This window comes from Hibiscus syriacus, unplaced genomic scaffold (genome assembly GCF_006381635.1).
Source record: "Hibiscus syriacus cultivar Baekdansim isolate YM2019G1 unplaced genomic scaffold, ASM638163v2 tig00002237_pilon, whole genome shotgun sequence".
NCBI classification, from domain to species: Eukaryota; Viridiplantae; Streptophyta; class Magnoliopsida; order Malvales; family Malvaceae; genus Hibiscus; species Hibiscus syriacus.
Genome location: NW_024061918.1, coordinates 10,103,414 through 10,122,033, shown reverse-complemented (window position 1 = coordinate 10,122,033; position 18,620 = coordinate 10,103,414).

The window sequence follows — 18,620 nt, the reverse complement described above, 5'->3', positions numbered from 1 at the left end:
ATGTATAGAAACAAAATTTTACTTATTTTCAAAAATAGAAATGTTTTAAAAGTCACGTGACATCTGTGACTTGTCCACAAAAATGTATACGGAAATGGATGTTACATTTATTGGTATCAGAGCTACATGTTTAGCCGATTCTCTACCGAAATTGGATGTATTTTACTTTAAAAAGGGTTTGCATGCCACTAAGATGTAAATGTTACTGATATGGTGTCGTTAGAATATGATTGATGTCACTCATTACTAACTTGAATTGTTATTATTTTATATGTCCTATTAGATGTCAGAATCTATGAATTCACGGAGAGAGACTGAACAAGAAGTTAGAGAAGGGTTGGGTAGTGAGAGCAATGAAGCTAATAGTAAGCATCCAACCCAGTCTGAAAATGTTAGTGCACCGGTACATCAGGGTATGCTATTACCAGAGAATAAAGCTTTTATTCAGTCAATCGATGTAATATTTACTCGATTTTAACCTTCTTCATCGCTGCCTACTCCTCCAGTACTACAGATGTTAATCTCAAAAGAGCTGAAAAGTTTATGAGCTCCTGAGCTACGGGGAGAAGAGGATGAAGGTCCTATAGATGCTGATTTATGGTTAAACGACGTTAAGGTGATGCTTGAAAGTTTTCATTTTTTAGATTCTGAAAAGATGGGCAGAATTGTATCTTTACTTCGAGGATTAGCTCGAGTGTGGTGGACAAACACTACGATGTATGCACCACCTGAGCAAGTGACATGACTGTTCTTTCAAGATGAATTTAAGAACAAGTACACCGGTGAGCAGTTTATGCGGGTGATGCTGCTGAAGTTTCTTAATCTGAAACATGGTGATCAAGAAATAGATGAGTATGAGGCTGAGTATCATAAATTGAGTCGTTTTACTACTAAAGTAGTTCCAGTGACAATGCTCGACGTGATTGGTTCATCGAGGGATTGAAGCCTAAGTTGAAAGAGATGATGTTGTCTTTAAACTTACCTAGCCTTCAAGAAGTCATAAACTGAGCTAAGGCCATCGAAAGAACTCAAGAGGAGACTTTAGCTGTGGAACATGATATGCAGACGGGAAAAAGAGTTGGAACGTCTTCAACTTCCTATCATGCTAAGAGAGGCAATGGTTCGAGTTCTCGATACAATAATAGAGATGGTTTCGCTGCAGCTTCGCAGAAGAATAAAAAATCACAGTCTTTTGTTGCTAGCTCGGGTAGAGCACTTAGAGAACGAAGTACTCCATCTTAGACATGTGGTAAATTTCACCGTGGAGTATGTAGATTGTTCAGTGGCACTTGTTTCCATTGTGGTGAAACTGGTCACTATGCTCGAAATTATCCTAAGAGATCTGGGGATAAATCTGTACAGACTGAGTGATCAGTAGCAGCATCTAATAGAGGCAGAGGAAGAGGTAGATCCAGTGGACAATCTGAGTCAATCCCATGAAAAAGGCAATGGAAGTAGCCTGAATTTATAATATTAAGACTAATGAGGATCAGGATGACCTAGAGATTTTAACAGGTACATTCCATCTTTTTGATGAACCTGTATTTGTTTTTGTTGACCCTAGTTTTACGCACTCTTATATTAGTACAAAGTTGATTAGACCTAGAGGAATTCATTTAGAACCAATATGTAGTAAGATGATAGCGGTAAACCCTATGGGTAATAGTGCAAGGGTAACTCAGGTATGTAGAATACCCGATAAATATTCAAGGGGTTGTGTTCCCGACAAACTTGATGGAATTTCCTTTCGACGAATTTGAAATTATTTTAGGCATAGATTGGTTGTCTCCACATCATGGATGGGTTGATTGTTGTAAGAAGCGACTATTTTTTAAGGATGCGGAAGGCTCATAAATCATAGTAATCGGTGAAAAAGCGAAATCACCATCCAATGTGATATCAACAATGACTGCAAAGAAAATGATGTCAAAAGGTTGTATAGCTTTTCTGGCTAACGTAATAGACAATTAAATATCAAAAGCGAGATTAGATGATATTACAACAGTTAGGGAGTTTCTAGATGTTTTTCTAGAAGGATTACCGGGTTTACCTCCAGACCGTGAGGTGGAATTTAAGATTGATGTTTACCCGGGTACTGAACCTGTTTCTATGGCTCCATATCGAATGGCTCCAACTAAGTTAAGAGAATTAAAGGCCCAATTACAGGAGCTACTTAATAAGAGATTTATCAGACCAGTGTTTCACCTTGAGGGCACCTGTGCTTTTTGTGAAAAAGAAGGATGGGTCTATGTAATTATGTATATTTTATCGACAGTTAAATAAGGTAGTAATAAAGAATAAGTATAATATTCCAAGGATTGATGATTTGTTTGATTAATTGAAAGGAGCAACGGTGTTCTCTAAGATATACCTTTGGTCAGGATACCATCAATTAAAGATTAAAGAGGAGGATATTTCAAAGACAACTTTTTAGACTTGGTATGAACATTATGAATTTGTGGTGATGCCATTCGGTTTGACTACTACTCCTGTAGTATTTATGGATTTGATGAAATGAGTATTCCAATGTTACCTGGATCAATTTGTGGTGGTATTTATCGATGATATTTTGGTGTATTCAAAGTCAAGATAGGAGCATGATGCTCATCTTCGTATTGTTCTTTAGACTCTTCGAGAGAAGAAGTTGTATACCAAACTATCTAAATGTGAATTCTGGTTAGCAGAGATTGCTTTCTTTAGCCATATAGTCTCTACGGAAAACATAAGAGTAGATCCCAAAAAGATTCAAGCTATAGTGTATTGTAAACCCCCAATGAATATTATTGAAGTTCAGACTTTATTGGGGCTTGTTGGTTATTATCGAAGGTTTGTGAAGAAATTTTTGATGTTAGCTTCACCGCTAACTAAATTGTTACGGAAAGAGGTCCTTTTATTTGGTCGGAGAATTGTCAAGAAAGTTTTGAAATACTAAAGAGGATTGTAATAGAGGCACCAGTACTTATACAACCTGAGTCCGGAAAAGACTATGTAGTTTTTAGTGATGTATCTCATAATGGGTTGGGATGTGTGCTTATGCAAGCAGGGAAAGTTGTGGCCTATGCCTTGAGACAGCTGAAGACTTACAAGAGAAATTACCTGACACATGACTTAGAATTAGCAGCGGTCTTGTTTGCTTTGAAGATTTGGCGTCATTATCTGTACAATAAGCGTGTCATATTTATACAGATCAAAAAAGTCTAAAGTACTTGTTGACTCAAAAAGAACTGGACTTGAGTAAGAGAAGATGGATCGAGTTTTTAAAAGATTATGATGTGATCATCGATTATCATCCAGGGAAGGCTAATGTGGTAGCTAACGCACTTAGCCGAAAGACTTTTGCAGCTTTACGAGCTTTGGATGCATGTATATCATTAAAGGAAGATGAAACATTGTTTGTTGAGCTTAAGTTAAATCTGACGTTGTTGGATCGGATAAAAGAGCTACAAGGAAAAGATGGAAAATGTTTTGCAAGAATTGCACAAGTAGAAAAAGGTGAGAACAAAGACTTCGAAATCAAGACTAATGGATGTTTATATTATCATGGAAGACTTTACATTCTAGATAATGAATAACTGAGGAAAGATATTCTCTCTGAATCACATTATAGTCCTTTGACTATGCATCCAGGCGGGAATAAGATGTATCAGGATATAAAGCGTCGTTATTGGTGGCCTGGCATGAAAATAGTTATATTAGAGTTTGTTGCAAAATGTATGACATGTCAGCAAGTGAAATTTGAAAATCAAGTGCCTTCCAGATTGCTACAACCGATATTCATTCCTGAGTAGAAGTGGGAATGAGTACCTATGGATTTTGTTTCAGGGCTACCTTTATCACCTAGTAAAAAGGACTCAATATGGGTAATTGTGGACATATTGACCAAGACAACTCACTTTATTCTAGTTTGGATGGATTACTCATTGGATAAATCTACGGAGTTGTATATAAAATAGATAGTTTGGCTGCATGGAGTACATGTATCAATAGTATCTGACCGAGATCCAAGGTTTACTTCAATATTCTGTAATTCTTTTCCCGAGGCATTGGGTACTCGATTGAATTTTAGTACGACTTTTCATCCATAAACAGATGGTCAGTCAGAGCGAACTTTTCAGGTATTAGAGGATATGCTAAGAGTATATATGATTAAATTCAAAGGATCTTGGGATAGATATTTTCCTTTAGCAGAATTTGCATATAATAACAATTATCAATCGAGTATGAATATTGTTCTGTATCAACCCTTGTATGGGAGAAAGTGTCGAACACCATTAAATTGGTTTAAGCTAAAAGATCGATATCTAGTTGGCCTGAATTTAATGAAAGAAATGGAAGATAAAGTGAAAGTTATCCAAGATAATCTTAAGATAGCTTCTGATCAGTAAAAATTGTATGCTGATTTAAAGAGAAAAGAGATTGAATATCAAGTGGGAGATAAGGTATTTTTGAAAGTATCGCCTTGGAAGAAAATATTGTGGTTTGGGTGCAAAAGAAAGATGAGTCCGATATTTATTGGACCTTATGAGATTTTAAAAAGGGTCAGACTAGTAGATTATCAATTAGCTTTGCCTCTCGATATGGACAAGATCCATAATGTTTTTCACGTGTCGATGCTTAGGAAGTATCGATCATATCCATCACATATTATCACACCAGAGGAAATAGAGATCCGACCAGATTTGACTTACGAAGAAGAACCAGTGCGAATCTTGGCTCAAGAAAACAAAGAACTACGTAATAAGAAGATTCCTCTAGTTAAAGTTCTTTGTCAAAATCATAAAGTCGATGAAGCTACTTGGGAAAAAGAGAAGGACATGAAGAAGCAGTATCCATACCTTTTCGCATCAGGTACATCTTAAAATTCGAGGATAAATATTTCTTAAGGGGGAATAATTGTAATACCCCAAACATCGGGTTAGTGACTATAATAAAAGGATTTAAAATTTGGTGGGTTAATTTGAATAAATTGAAAAGTACAAGGATTGATTTAGGAAATTATGTTTAAGACTTATTATTAAGAATGGAAGAATAGAGGGGCATTATGGTCTTTTAGAAGGAAATAAATTTAATATTCCTTTTTTTAGGGATATTTATTAAGGGATGAATATAAGAAAAATGATAAAGTTGAAAACTTTGGTTCTCTACTCTTCTTCTTCTTCTCGTCCCCGTACCTCCATAACAAAGGTAAGATTTCTTCAAGTTGGTTTTTCCTTTCGTTTTGGGGTTGGTTTTGAAGCCTTAACTGTTATAGATGCTTAAGGAAAGTTTAAGAGTGAATAAAATTAAGAGATTAGTGGTTTATTAATGATTTAATAAAATGGGTTTTTAAGTGATTTGATGAAATATGGTCAGTTATTAGAGTTTAAAAGCATTTTTGACTTGTCAAAGATGTAAATAAGAGATTTTGAGCCTTAAAATGATTGAAAACATGTTTGAAATTTTGGTGTGATTTTTAGTTTTAAGTGTTCTTTGAAGGAAATTGGTCGTTATAAGGGGATTTATGGAGGTAGGTTAGCTAGGATAAATGATAGCTGGAAGTTTAAGATTTAGGTGAGGTATGTGTAAAATTCGAAGTAAAAAAGATAACATCTGGGTAAGGGTATCGGTACTAGAAGAACAATACAGATACTATAAGGTGAAAATGGAAAGATAGTATAGGATTCGAATGAACAGTAATAATATTGATTTAAAGAAGTATCGATACTGAGGTGTAGGTATCGATACCAAGAAGAAGGTATCGATACCGTAATAAAAAATGAAATTCAAGAATGCTAGAATGGTATCGATACCGAAGTGGGTATCAGTACATAAAAGAGAAGTATTGATACTTTAGGATGGGTTGTAACCCCCTAGACCCGGCCTATGCGTTTTGACTAAGTCTAGTGGATCACATTATGATTCTTTAAGACATTTTTCCGAAACCGTTATTCAAACAATGTAAAATCACATTATAAATGACATGAAATTATAATAAATCATACTATCAAAACCTAACTTGTAAATATAATACCAATAAGTAATAAATTAATTTAAAACATATCTTAAAAATCAAATCACGATAAACCGAATAGTAATAGTAAAAATGTCATCATATTAAAATCCCATACTTTAAAATAAGGTCCATGTCAACAAAATAAAGTCAACTTGCAAGGTAAAAACATTACAATCAGATATACTTCAAGAGATATGTTGATCCTCCAAGTGCTCAATCCAGGGTATCTAACCAACAGTATCTGAAAGGGGAAAAACATTTTCGAAAAGTGAGCTAGGCTCAGTGTGTCCCAATATTACCATAAAATCACTATAGGTACACTAAACATATCATAGTCCAAAAAGTCTCATAAAATTATACTGCAGTAAATCTCTTTAAAAAGCGTTACCCTAAGGGAACATCTTAGGGCCTGAGAGCCTACCCAAGATAGATTTCGGGGCCGTGAGGCCTACCTAAGAACACATCTTAGGGCCGCAGGGCCTACCCGATAATGATCTCAGGGCCGCAGAGCCTACCTAAGAGTCACATTAGGTCTGTAAAATTTTCCAGCTTGATCAGAGCTGTAATTTATAAATTCGTATTCCAAAAATTCAATTGCACCGTGTTATAAATTCCATAAATCCATAAACATGGTAATCATATACCATTTCAAAACAAATATCAGATAACAGTCATAATCCATAAATCATCACATTAAATCGGTGCATCAACAATACGGTAACCAAAGAATTCAGTGTACCACATATTAAAACAAATAAAACAGTTTAGTAATAAATAGGGAACACACCTCGATAATATGTTCAAATCGTGGATCTACTGATTGCTGGTTTCACCACGCTCTGCTACAGTTTTCGAACCTAATTTATAATATCACTATATTACTAATGGGTAACATAAATAAATCTCTAAAATCATAAAATTTACGAGTCTTACGAGTGAATACTGGTATACGTGGTTTAACTGATCTAGAAGAGTTGGGTCGAGCTATCGAACGATCCGGAGAGTCTCTTGTACCTTCAAACAATAATAATTAATCAGCCCCAAATCTTACTTAATTGTTCAAAGCTAGAATTCTTAAGTATATAAGCATTTTTCGGGTTTGACTATCATTTTGGGGTATTTCGAGTCTGAATTTGGCCAAACGGACTGCGGAATCGGAATCAGGACGTCGAAAAACATAAAGTATGACTTTTTGAAAATTCAGATTCTTGGTCAAAGTCAACCACTTTGACCGTAGATTTGGAGACCTTCGGATTCGAATTTGACAAAACAGACCACGGAAACGGATTCGGCACGTCGAAAACTATCAGGATAGGTATACTCGGAAAAGAATAACGGTCGTTTAATGCTCGGTCAAAGCCATTTTAAGTTTTGGTCAAAGAAAGTCAACGGTCAACGGTCAACGGTCAACGGTCGGGTCGGGTCGGGTCAACGGTCGGGTCGAGTCGGGTCAACGGTCTGGTGGGGTCAGACCGGTCAAACCGATTCAGACCGGTCAAACCGGTTCGAACCGGTTGAAACCGGTCAAACCGGTCAGAACCGGTTGAAAACCGGTCAAACCGGTTTCCAGCAGCCACTCGCCCTGCGGCGGCGCGTGTGGCGCGTGAGGCGTCCTCCGGGGCCCTAAAAATCCCAGAAAAATTTCTAAAAATTATTTTGAGCGATTTCAAGATACTTACAACGATCGGTTCAAATTTTTGAACGGCGGAGAGCTCGATTTCAAATCGGCCGAATCTTTGACTGCACCACCTCCTCACGCGCCGCCGTCTACGGCGGACAAGATTGACACCGGTGAACTCGGAACGGCACAAGGAACACGATGGTGCGGGAGGTGTCGTAAACAGAGCAACGATCAGCGGTGAATTTAAGATTTTCTCGGCGATAGAGCTAACAAAACCGTCAATTCCCGACGTTTGGTCGCGTTTCGCTTCAATTAATTTGAAGGTTTTGCTCCTCGCTCGATGATGAACACAACGGTGGTTTCAAAACAACGATCGGAATTCGGACGGCGTCGGAATCGAGTTTGGAAGTTGTGTGCGTGAGGAAGGATTTGTGAAATTGATTTCTGTTTTTCAAAACAGAAATCACGCATATATCAATTGTCTGCCGACACTCCATGGTTAAATTCAGGGCTTGGTCCCTGAATTTTCTTTAACTTTAAAACAAGCTCCAAGTTTTTAAATCTTTCAATTCAGTCCCGAATTTTCACAATTAAACCCTCAAATTTTAATTAAATATTATTTTGAAAATCGGGTTGTTACAATTCTCCCCCTCTACAAGAAATTTCGTCCTCGAAATTTACCTTATGAGAATAGTTGAGGAAACTGAGCCTCCATTGCCTCCAATGTCTCCCAAGTAGCTTCTGAGGGGCCTCGATTCCTCCACTGAACTTTGACCATTGGAATTCGTCTATTCCGAAGAACTCGTTCATCTCTCTCCAAGATCTGAATGGGCTCCTCTTCATATGACAAATCAGGTCTCAGCTCTACTTCTTCAACCTGAATAATGTGACCTGGATCTGGATGGTATCTCCTCAACATTGATACATGAAAGACATCATGAATACGACTTAGCTCAGAAGGCAACTCAAGCTGATATGCAACAGGTCCTACCCTCTTCAAGATACGAAATGGTCCAATAAATCTTGGACTCAATTTACCCTTACGCCCGAATCTTAATACTTTCTTCCAGGGTGAAACTTTCAAAAAGACCCGATCTCACACTTCAAACTATATATCCTTCCTTCTTTGATCTGCATAAGATTTCTGCCTATCAAATGCCTCTTTCAGACGGTCACGGATTAATCTGACTGTGTCCTCCGTCTCTCGCACTAACTCAGGTCCCAACGTTTTCCTATCACGCAACTCAGTCCAACAGATCGGAGTGTGACATTTACGCCCATAGAGTGCTTCATAGGGTGCCATACGAATACTGGTCTGATAACTGTTATTGTAAGCAAATTCAGCCAACGGCAAAAAGTTCTCCCAACTACCATGAAAATCGATTACGCAACCCGCAACATATCCTCCAGAATCTGAATTACTCTCTCAGATTGACCATCAGTTTGTGGATGAAAGGATGTACTATAATCCAATCTTGTTCCCAAAGCCGTATGTAACGCCTTCCAAAATCTCGAAGTAAATCTCGGATCTCGATCAGAAATAATAGACAATGGAACACCATGCAATCTGACAATCTCTAAAATATACAATCTTGCCAGCTTATCCAAAGTATAATTTACTCGCACAGGAATGAAGTGAGCTGACTTTGTAAGTCTGTCAACAATCACCCAAACTGAATCTTTTTTCAAAGGAGTCATAGGCAAGCCAGTAACAAAATCCATAGTAATACGCTCCCATTTCCATTCAGGAATCTTGATAGGCTGTAACAAACCTGATGGATGTTGATGTTCTGCCTTAACTTGCTGACAAGTCAAACACCTAGCCACAAAGTCAGATATGTCTTTCTTCATACCAGTCCAATAATACCTCTCTCTCAAATTCCGGTACATCTTATCTCCTCCGGGGTGCATAGCATATGGACTACTGTGAGCCTCAGTAAGGATAGTCTGCCTCAATTCAGCGTCATCAGGCACACAATATCTACCTTTAAAGCATAAAACTTCATCCTGATCAATTGCGTAATCTGTGTTTGTCCCCTGCTCTACTTGCTCAAAGATGGAAAGCAAGGAGCTATCAAGGGGCTGCTTAGCTTTGATCTCATCAACCAAGGTCGGCTTAACTTGCAATTCTGCTAACAAAGTGCCATCGTCATATAAATTCATCTTGGCCATTAAAGACCTCAACTCCGATACCGTCTTTCGACTCAAAGCATCTGCTACAATGTTAGCTTTACCAGGGTGGTAATCAATCACGCAATCATAATCTTTTAGAAGCTCTAACCAGCGACGCTGTCTCAAATTAAGTTCCTTCTGGGTCAGAAGATACTTTAAGCTCTTATGATCTGTGAAAATGTAACACTTCTCTCCATAAAGATAGTGTCTCCAAATCTTCAAGGCAAAAATTACTGCTGCCAACTCTAAATCGTGAGTAGGATAATTACTCTCATGCGGCCGCAGCTGACGGGATGCATAAGCCACCACCTTACTTTCCTGCATTAAAACACAACCAAGTCCTGAATGTGAAGCATCACTATACACTGTAAAATCCTTCCCGGACTCCGGTTGAATCAACACCGGTGCTTGAGTCAAAATCGCCTTTAATTTCTCAAAGCTCTCCTGTTGTGCCTCGCCCCAGTCAAACAACACATTCTTCCTTAACAACTTTGTCAAAGGAGAAGCAATGATCGAGAAGCCCTCAACAAAATTTCGATAATAACCAGCCAAGCCCAAGAAACTGCGGATTTCAGATACGTTCTTAGGTCGTTTCCAATTCATAATAGCCTCTATCTTGCTGGGATCAACCTGAACACCTCGCGCATAAATAATATGCCCCAGAAATGACACTTCTTGAAGCCAAAACTCACACTTGCTTAGTTTGGCATATAGACGATGCTCTCTTAAAGTCCGCAGAATGATCTTCAAATGCTCGTCATGCTCTGCCTCAGTACGAGAATAGATCAGAATATCGTCAATGAAGACCACCACAAATTGATCCAAATATGGTCGGAACACCCGATTCATCAAATCCATAAAAGCTGCATGAGCGTTCGTCAAACCAAAAGGCATCACTAAAAATTCATAATGACCATATCTAGTGCGAATGGTCATTTTTGCAACATCAGATCCTTTAACTTTCAATTGATAATACCCCGAACGAAGATCAATCTTAGAGAATACAGTAGCTCCTCGCAATTGATCAAATAAGTCATCAATCCTGGGTAATGGGTATTTATTCTTGACCGTCATCTTGTTCAATTTCCGATAGTCAATACATAATCTTAGCGACCCATCCTTCTTTTTCACGAATAGAACTGGAGCTCCCCATGGTGAAGTACTATGTCGGATAAATCCTCGATCGAATAATTCTTGCAATTGGACCTTCAACTCCTTAAGTTCCTTTGGAGCCATGCGATAAGGTGCCATAGAAATAGGTGAAGATCCCGGATAAGTCTCAATCTCGAACTCTACCTCTCTATCAGGAGGTAACCCAGGCAACTCCTCAGGAAAAACATCAGGAAACTCGCTAACTGTACGAATCTCCTCGATTGTGGACAATGCACCTTTAGTGTTCAAAATACAGGCAATGAACGTCTCATATCCCTTTCGGATCATACGATCAATTTCTATCGCTGAAACTATATTGGAGAGATAGCCACGCCGTTCACCAATTAACACAACAGTCCGACCATCTGAAGTCTTTAGGGTAGCTCGCTTGTACTCGCAATCCAGATTTACCTAGTGTTTATTCAACCAATCCATCCCAAGAATTAGATCAAACTCCTCTAGAGGAAGCTCCATAAGATCAGCGAGAAAAATTTCTCCCTGCACCTCCAAAGGACAACGCCGAAATACCTTATTCACTAATACCGCTTGTCCTACTGGACTTGTAACTGTAACAGTATTTTCAGTGTTCTCTATCGGAATCTGAAGATTTCGAGATACTGAGCTCGATACATAGGAGTGAGTGGAGCCATTGTCCAATAATGCAAAGTATGGGGTAAAATAAATCGTAAATGTACCTGTAATAACCTCAGGCTCATCTCTGTCATCACGACGTCTAGTTGCATAAACCAAAGCTGGCTGTCTAGCCTCAGAAACTGTTGGCCCTCTATTTTGCTGAGGTCGGGCTCTACTGTCTGTCCTGGACGCTGATCCTCGAGTCTTTCCTTGACTACGATATCTAATTGGAGTATGTACTGTAGTTTGAGAACGCACAGGAGTCTGGGTAGCGATCCGCTCAGACGAAGCTAGCTGAGGACAATCCCTCCGAAAATGTCCACTAGATCCACAATGAAAACATGCTCCGGTCTTCCTATAACACTCTCCCGTGTGCCGTTTCCCACAAAAGTCACACTGAGGCACTAGAACCAGAACCGAAGAACCACCTCTACTAACAGCTGAAGGTGATGATACAGTAGACCTGAAGCGTGTATTGCTCCTCTGAGGGGCTGAAGTACGAGTCCTCTTACCGGAATGTGCGGATGATTCAGTAGGGCCAAAAGATTTCCTAGATCGCTCCTGATCAACACGCTCTCTACCAGAAGCTAACGCCTCCATCTCCTCAGCATTCTTGGCTCTGCTTACCAGCACATCAAAAATCTCATCTTGAAGGGCTACCACCTGCCTACGTAGCTCGTATCTGAGTCCAAAGGCAAATTTACGACATCGATCTCTTTCGGTAGGCACCAGACTGATTCCATACTTTAACAATTTCAAGAACTCTATCTCATACTCTGAAACAGTCATGTCACCCTGAACCAAGTCCTGAAACTGCTGTCGTCTCTGGACTAAGTAGCGCTCACCCAAGAATCGGCTCCGAAAGCGCTCCTTGAAGAAATCCCATGTCAAACGATCAGTAGAAACATTACTGGTCACTGACTCCCACCATGTGTGGGCATTTCCATCTAACATCGCTACTGCCCCCAAATATCTCTTTGCTGAGTCCAAACCCAACTGATCCATGCGTCTTTCTGTATCCTGTAGCCAATCTTCTGCTTCAGTAGGAATTCCTCCAAGCTGTCCTCCAAAAGTCCTGACCCCATTAGCAATTAGAGTCTGCGAAATAGGAACCTCAGATACAACACCAGCAGCTCTGACTGCTCCCTGTATCAACTGCAGAAATTGTCTACCAAAAGTCTCATCCAAAGCAACTCCGGTAGATTCTGACTCAATATCTGTCGCTCCTATGATCGGTGTAGTCATGCCAATACCATCGGTAGGAGGCAGATTTGTTGGGGTCGTAGGAGCAGGATCACCTATCGGAGGTGGGGGATCTACTCGTATCTCATCGATCGGATCTGCAAATCTAGCCACTCGACCTCGTCCACGGCTAGTTCGACGACCACGTCTAACACTCATTTTGATGGATCTCAAGTTTACTACAGAAGATAAAACTTAGGGTTAGATAAGCACTTGGAGTCTCAAACATAGTAAAAATCTTAATAACTTTGTGACATGGCCTTAGTAACTCGTTTTGTAAAATATTTCAAAACCGTATTTTCAATGTGGACTCATACACAGTCCGAGGGTTAAAAACCAAAAGCTCTGATACCAATAAATGTAACCCCCTAGACCCGGCCTATGCGTTTTGACTAAGTCTAGTGGATCACATTATGATTCTTTAAGACATTTTTCCGAAACCGTTATTCAAACAATGTAAAATCACATTATAAATGACATGAAATTATAATAAATCATACTATCAAAACCTAACTTGTAAATATAATACCAATAAGTAATAAATTAATTTAAAACATATCTTAAAAATCAAATCACGATAAACCGAATAGTAATAGTAAAAATGTCATCATATTAAAATCCCATACTTTAAAATAAGGTCCATGTCAACAAAATAAGTCAACTTGCAAGGTAAAAACATTACAATCAGATATACTTCAAGAGATATGTTGATCCTCCAAGTGCTCAATCCAGGGTATCTAACCAACAGTATCTGAAAGGGGAAAACATTTTCGAAAAGTGAGCTAGGCTCAGTGTGTCCCAATATTACCATAAAATCACTATAGGTACACTAAACATATCATAGTCCAAAAAGTCTCATAAAATTATACTGCAGTAAATCTCTTTAAAAAGCGTTACCCTAAGGGAACATCTTAGGGCCTGAGAGCCTACCCAAGATAGATTTCGGGGCCGTGAGGCCTACCTAAGAACACATCTTAGGGCCGCAGGGCCTACCCGATAATGATCTCAGGGCCGCAGAGCCTACCTAAGAGTCACATTAGGTCTGTAAAATTTTCCAGCTTGATCAGAGCTGTAATTTATAAATTCGTATTCCAAAAATTCAATTGCACCGTGTTATAAATTCCATAAATCCATAAACATGGTAATCATATACCATTTCAAAACAAATATCAGATAACAGTCATAATCCATAAATCATCACATTAAATCGGTGCATCAACAATACGGTAACCAAAGAATTCAGTGTACCACATATTAAAACAAATAAAACAGTTCAGTAATAAATAGGGAACACACCTCGATAATATGTTCAAATTGTGGATCTACTGATTGCTGGTTTCACCACGCTCTGCTACAGTTTTCGAACCTAATTTATAATATCACTATATTACTAATGGGTAACATAAATAAATCTCTAAAATCATAAAATTTACGAGTCTTACGAGTGAATACTGGTATACGTGGTTTAACTGATCTAGAAGAGTTGGGTCGAGCTATCGAACGATCCGGAGAGTCTCTTGTACCTTCAAACAATAATAATTAATCAGCCCCAAATCTTACTTAATTGTTCAAAGCTAGAATTCTTAAGTATATAAGCATTTTTCGGGTTTGACTATCATTTTGGGGTATTTCGAGTCTGAATTTGGCCAAACGGACTGCGGAATCGGAATCAGGACGTCGAAAAACATAAAGTATGACTTTTTGAAAATTCAGATTCTTGGTCAAATTCAAAGTCAACCACTTTGACCGTAGATTTGGAGACCTTCGGATTCGAATTTGACAAAACAGACCACGGAAACGGATTCGGCACGTCGAAAACTATCAGGATAGGTATACTCGGAAAAGAATAACGGTCGTTTAATGTTCGGTCAAAGCCATTTTAAGTTTTGGTCAAAGAAAGTCAACGGTCAACGGTCAACGGTCGGGTCGGGTCGGGTTAACGGTCGGGTCGAGTCGGGTCAACGGTCGGGTCGGGTCAGACCGGTCAAACCGATTCAGACCGGTCAAACCGGTTCGAACCGGTTGAAACCGGTCAAACCGGTCAGAACCGGTTGAAAACCGGTCAAACCGGTCAGAACCGGTTGAAAACCGGTCAAACCGGTTTCCAGCAGCCACTCGCCCTGCGGCGGCGCGTGTGGCGCGTGAGGCGTCCTCCGGGGCCCTAAAAATCCCGGAAAAATTTCTAAAAATTATTTTGAGCGATTTCAAGATACTTACAACGATCGGTTCAAATTTTTGAACGGCGGAGAGCTCGATTTCAAATCGGCCGAATCTTTGACTGCACCACCTCCTCACGCGCCGCCGTCTACGGCGGACAAGATTGACACCGGTGAACTCGGAACGGCACAAAGAACACGATGGTGCGGGAGGTGTCGTAAACAGAGCAACGATCAGCGGTGAATTTAAGATTTTCTCGGCGATAGAGCTAACAAAACCGTCGCTACTTTGACTGGAAATTCCCGACGTTTGGTCGCGTTTCGCTTCAATTAATTTGAAGGTTTTGCTCCTCGCTCGATGATGAACACAACGGTGGTTTCAAAACAACGATCGGAATTCGGACGGCGTCGGAATCGAGTTTGGAAGTTGTGTGCGTGAGGAAGGATTTGTGAAATTGATTTCTGTTTTTCAAAACAGAAATCACGCATATATCAATTTTCTGCCGACACTCCATGGTTAAATTCAGGGCTTGGTCCCTGAATTTTCTTTAACTTTAAAACAAGCTCCAAGTTTTAAAATCTTTCAATTCAGTCCCGAATTTTCACAATTAAACCCTCAAATTTTAATTAAATATTATTTTGAAAATCGGGTTGTTACATGGGTACCGATACTATTCAGTCTGAAATTTTAAGTTAGGATGAATATTATTAGAATTAAAAAATAATAGTACTTTTGGGTATTATTATTTGGTATCTTTGTTCGAAAATATACTAACATTTGTATTGTATGTGTGGTTATGGATGTTTGTGTAGATCGTAATCAAATTTCGAAATCAAGCAAACAAAAAGGCAAGGATAAAGTCGCAGAATAGTCGGACTATATTAGGGCATAATAGTGAGGCATACCAGGTGAGTGCATTTGTTATGTACTTATATGTTATGAGGATTACTTGCGATGAGTACCCTCAAATATTTTTCTAAAAGCATATTTTATCATATTTTGAAATATTTTCATAAAGTTTAAGAAAATGATTTTACGAATAATTTTAGAGTATAAACTGCTCTAAAATAGATGGATGAACTTCTATATTCTTTTAACATCTATCGATGTTTCTGAATAAATGTTTAATCTGCCAAAATTGGTTTAAAGGCCTATTGTATGTGCATTGAGAGTCATAGGTGCATTTCGACATACTTCGTGTATGATACTTATCAATCGATTTTGTTTAGTGCATATGTTTCATTTTTGCATCAGTACTATATGTACTTTCGGCACTATATGTGCACCCATGGTATTCAAAATGAGTTTCTGAATTAACATTTCGATACTATGTGTGCACCCGTGGTATTCATAATGAGTTTATGAATTACCATTTTGGCAGTATGTGTGCATCCATGGAATTCATATTGAGTTTATGAATTACTATTTCAGCACTATATGTGCATCCATGGAATTCATAATGAGTTTGTGAATTACCATTTCTACACTTAGGTGCAACTCATGAACCTTGTATTATCATTCAACATACATTGGGAAAATAAAAGGATAATTTGGAAAAAAAATATACTCATTGATAAGTATGTTGGGCATACTAAATATTGTTTCGCAGGTTATGTGAAAGAAACTTGGTTTACCAAGCCAATTTTAAGTATTATTATAATTTATACGATTCAATTCGTATTTTGATATTTTATGATATACTTATGTCTTGGTTACACCTCATTATTATTATTATTCCTCACTAAGTAAATACTTAGCATGTGTTGGTTTCACACGGAGGTATTAGTAAGAGCGGAGTAAGGAGTGCAGCTGATATCATAAATCAAAGATTGCCTCATTAGTAATTGCATGACAGATATGTCCACTTTTGATATTATTAGATGGCATATAATAGATATATGATGATGCTATGGAACGTATGAGACTTATGATGATTGTAATATTTAATATGTTAGAACTTTAAGACTATTTTACATACTGAAAGTTAACGAACTTTTTATTATTATTATTATTTTAAAATGTTTTATGTATAGAAACAAAATTTTACTGATTTTCAAAAATGGAAATGTTTTAAAAGTCCTGTGACATATGTGACTTGTGTACGAAAACATATACGGAAATGTGTGTTACATCGACACCCACCCATAATTGTCTGAACTCTACAATAAGAGGTTGCATATAGATTTCAATATCATTCCCAAGACCTTTTCACCGAGTATTATTATTGATAAGATAAAATATGATCATTTCATGCAAATCCACATAGATAAATTGTTGGGATCAAGTAGAATAGGCCAAGTACTGTACAAAGTACTCATGATTTTAAAAGGATTAAACCCATAAGATGCAAGACCAAGCTTGACATTTCGAGGATCTCTTGCAAAACTTGGAAATTTTTGGTCACATGACTTCCAAGCTAAACAATCCATGAGATGCCTTAATAGACTCAACAGTCTTTAAAAACATAAAAAGTCTTTGCAGCCTAGGTATTAGAGGAAAATATAACAAAATCTTTATTGGCTTCCTTCTTGATCGTGCTTCAACTTCATTCTCACTCACATTTTCTGCATCCCAATTCATCCACCGAGATTTTCCACATATATGATAGGACTCCTGATTTTTCCTACCATCCTAATACAACATGTAGTCATTCAGACAACTATGTTTTTTCATAAACAAGGGCCAAACCTTTTATCATTTTTTCATATCTTTGCATGATTGAAGGATTTTTCCAAAAGGAAATATTTCTATCAAAACCTCTACTGATAACATAAAAGAGTTACTGGTTCACTCTCCTAAGCATTTTAACTGAAAAAGACGAATGGAAAAATAGAGTTTTGAATATTTCGACCACTCATAAAGTTGTTCATTCATCTCATCAAGCAACTTATAAAACTTTGTCAATTCTCCATTTGGCTCTTCATCACATCCACTTCTTCCCATATAAGTTAAATCATTAACACTAATATCATAATAATCTTCTTTAACATATTAATGATGACTGTGCATATTAAATACATATCGCAACAAACCTTCCATGTTATCTTTTTTAACATATCGATGATGAAAATGAGGATAAGTCGAATTACTGGAGGAATAAGATCTACGAGTTGTAACCTCTCCATGTGAGCAAAACTAGGTATGGCTTTTGAATTTAAAGTTTAATTTTTCCTTTTTCTATACCTTCAAACACAAGGGTAATACTTGTTTTTGATTGATTTTTACGGTCTTGTTTTGTTTCATGAATAATTGAACCTTTTTTCTTGTTTTCTGGGTTTGAATCTTTGAGTAATTTTGGTTTTTATAGATAAGACTTGGAAGTTGAGAGGAGACGCGAAGGGAGGATTTCTACAATTGTTTGATTGGAATGGTATATCTAGGAAGAAGTTGTTCCCCAATAATTCTGAGTTACCAGGTACATTCACTACAAAAAAATATACCTTCAATGACACACGAACGATGACACACGGTAATTTATGACTTGCAAAACATGTGTGTCATAAAAAAATGTCATGTTTTTTAAAATCTGAATGATTTATGACTTATAATAATGTGTCTCATATTTAAAAGTCATAATCCAAAAAAATTGTAAAAACACGGAATACAGTTTTAATTGTGTGTCATCTGTAAAAGACGTATTCCTCGTTCTCT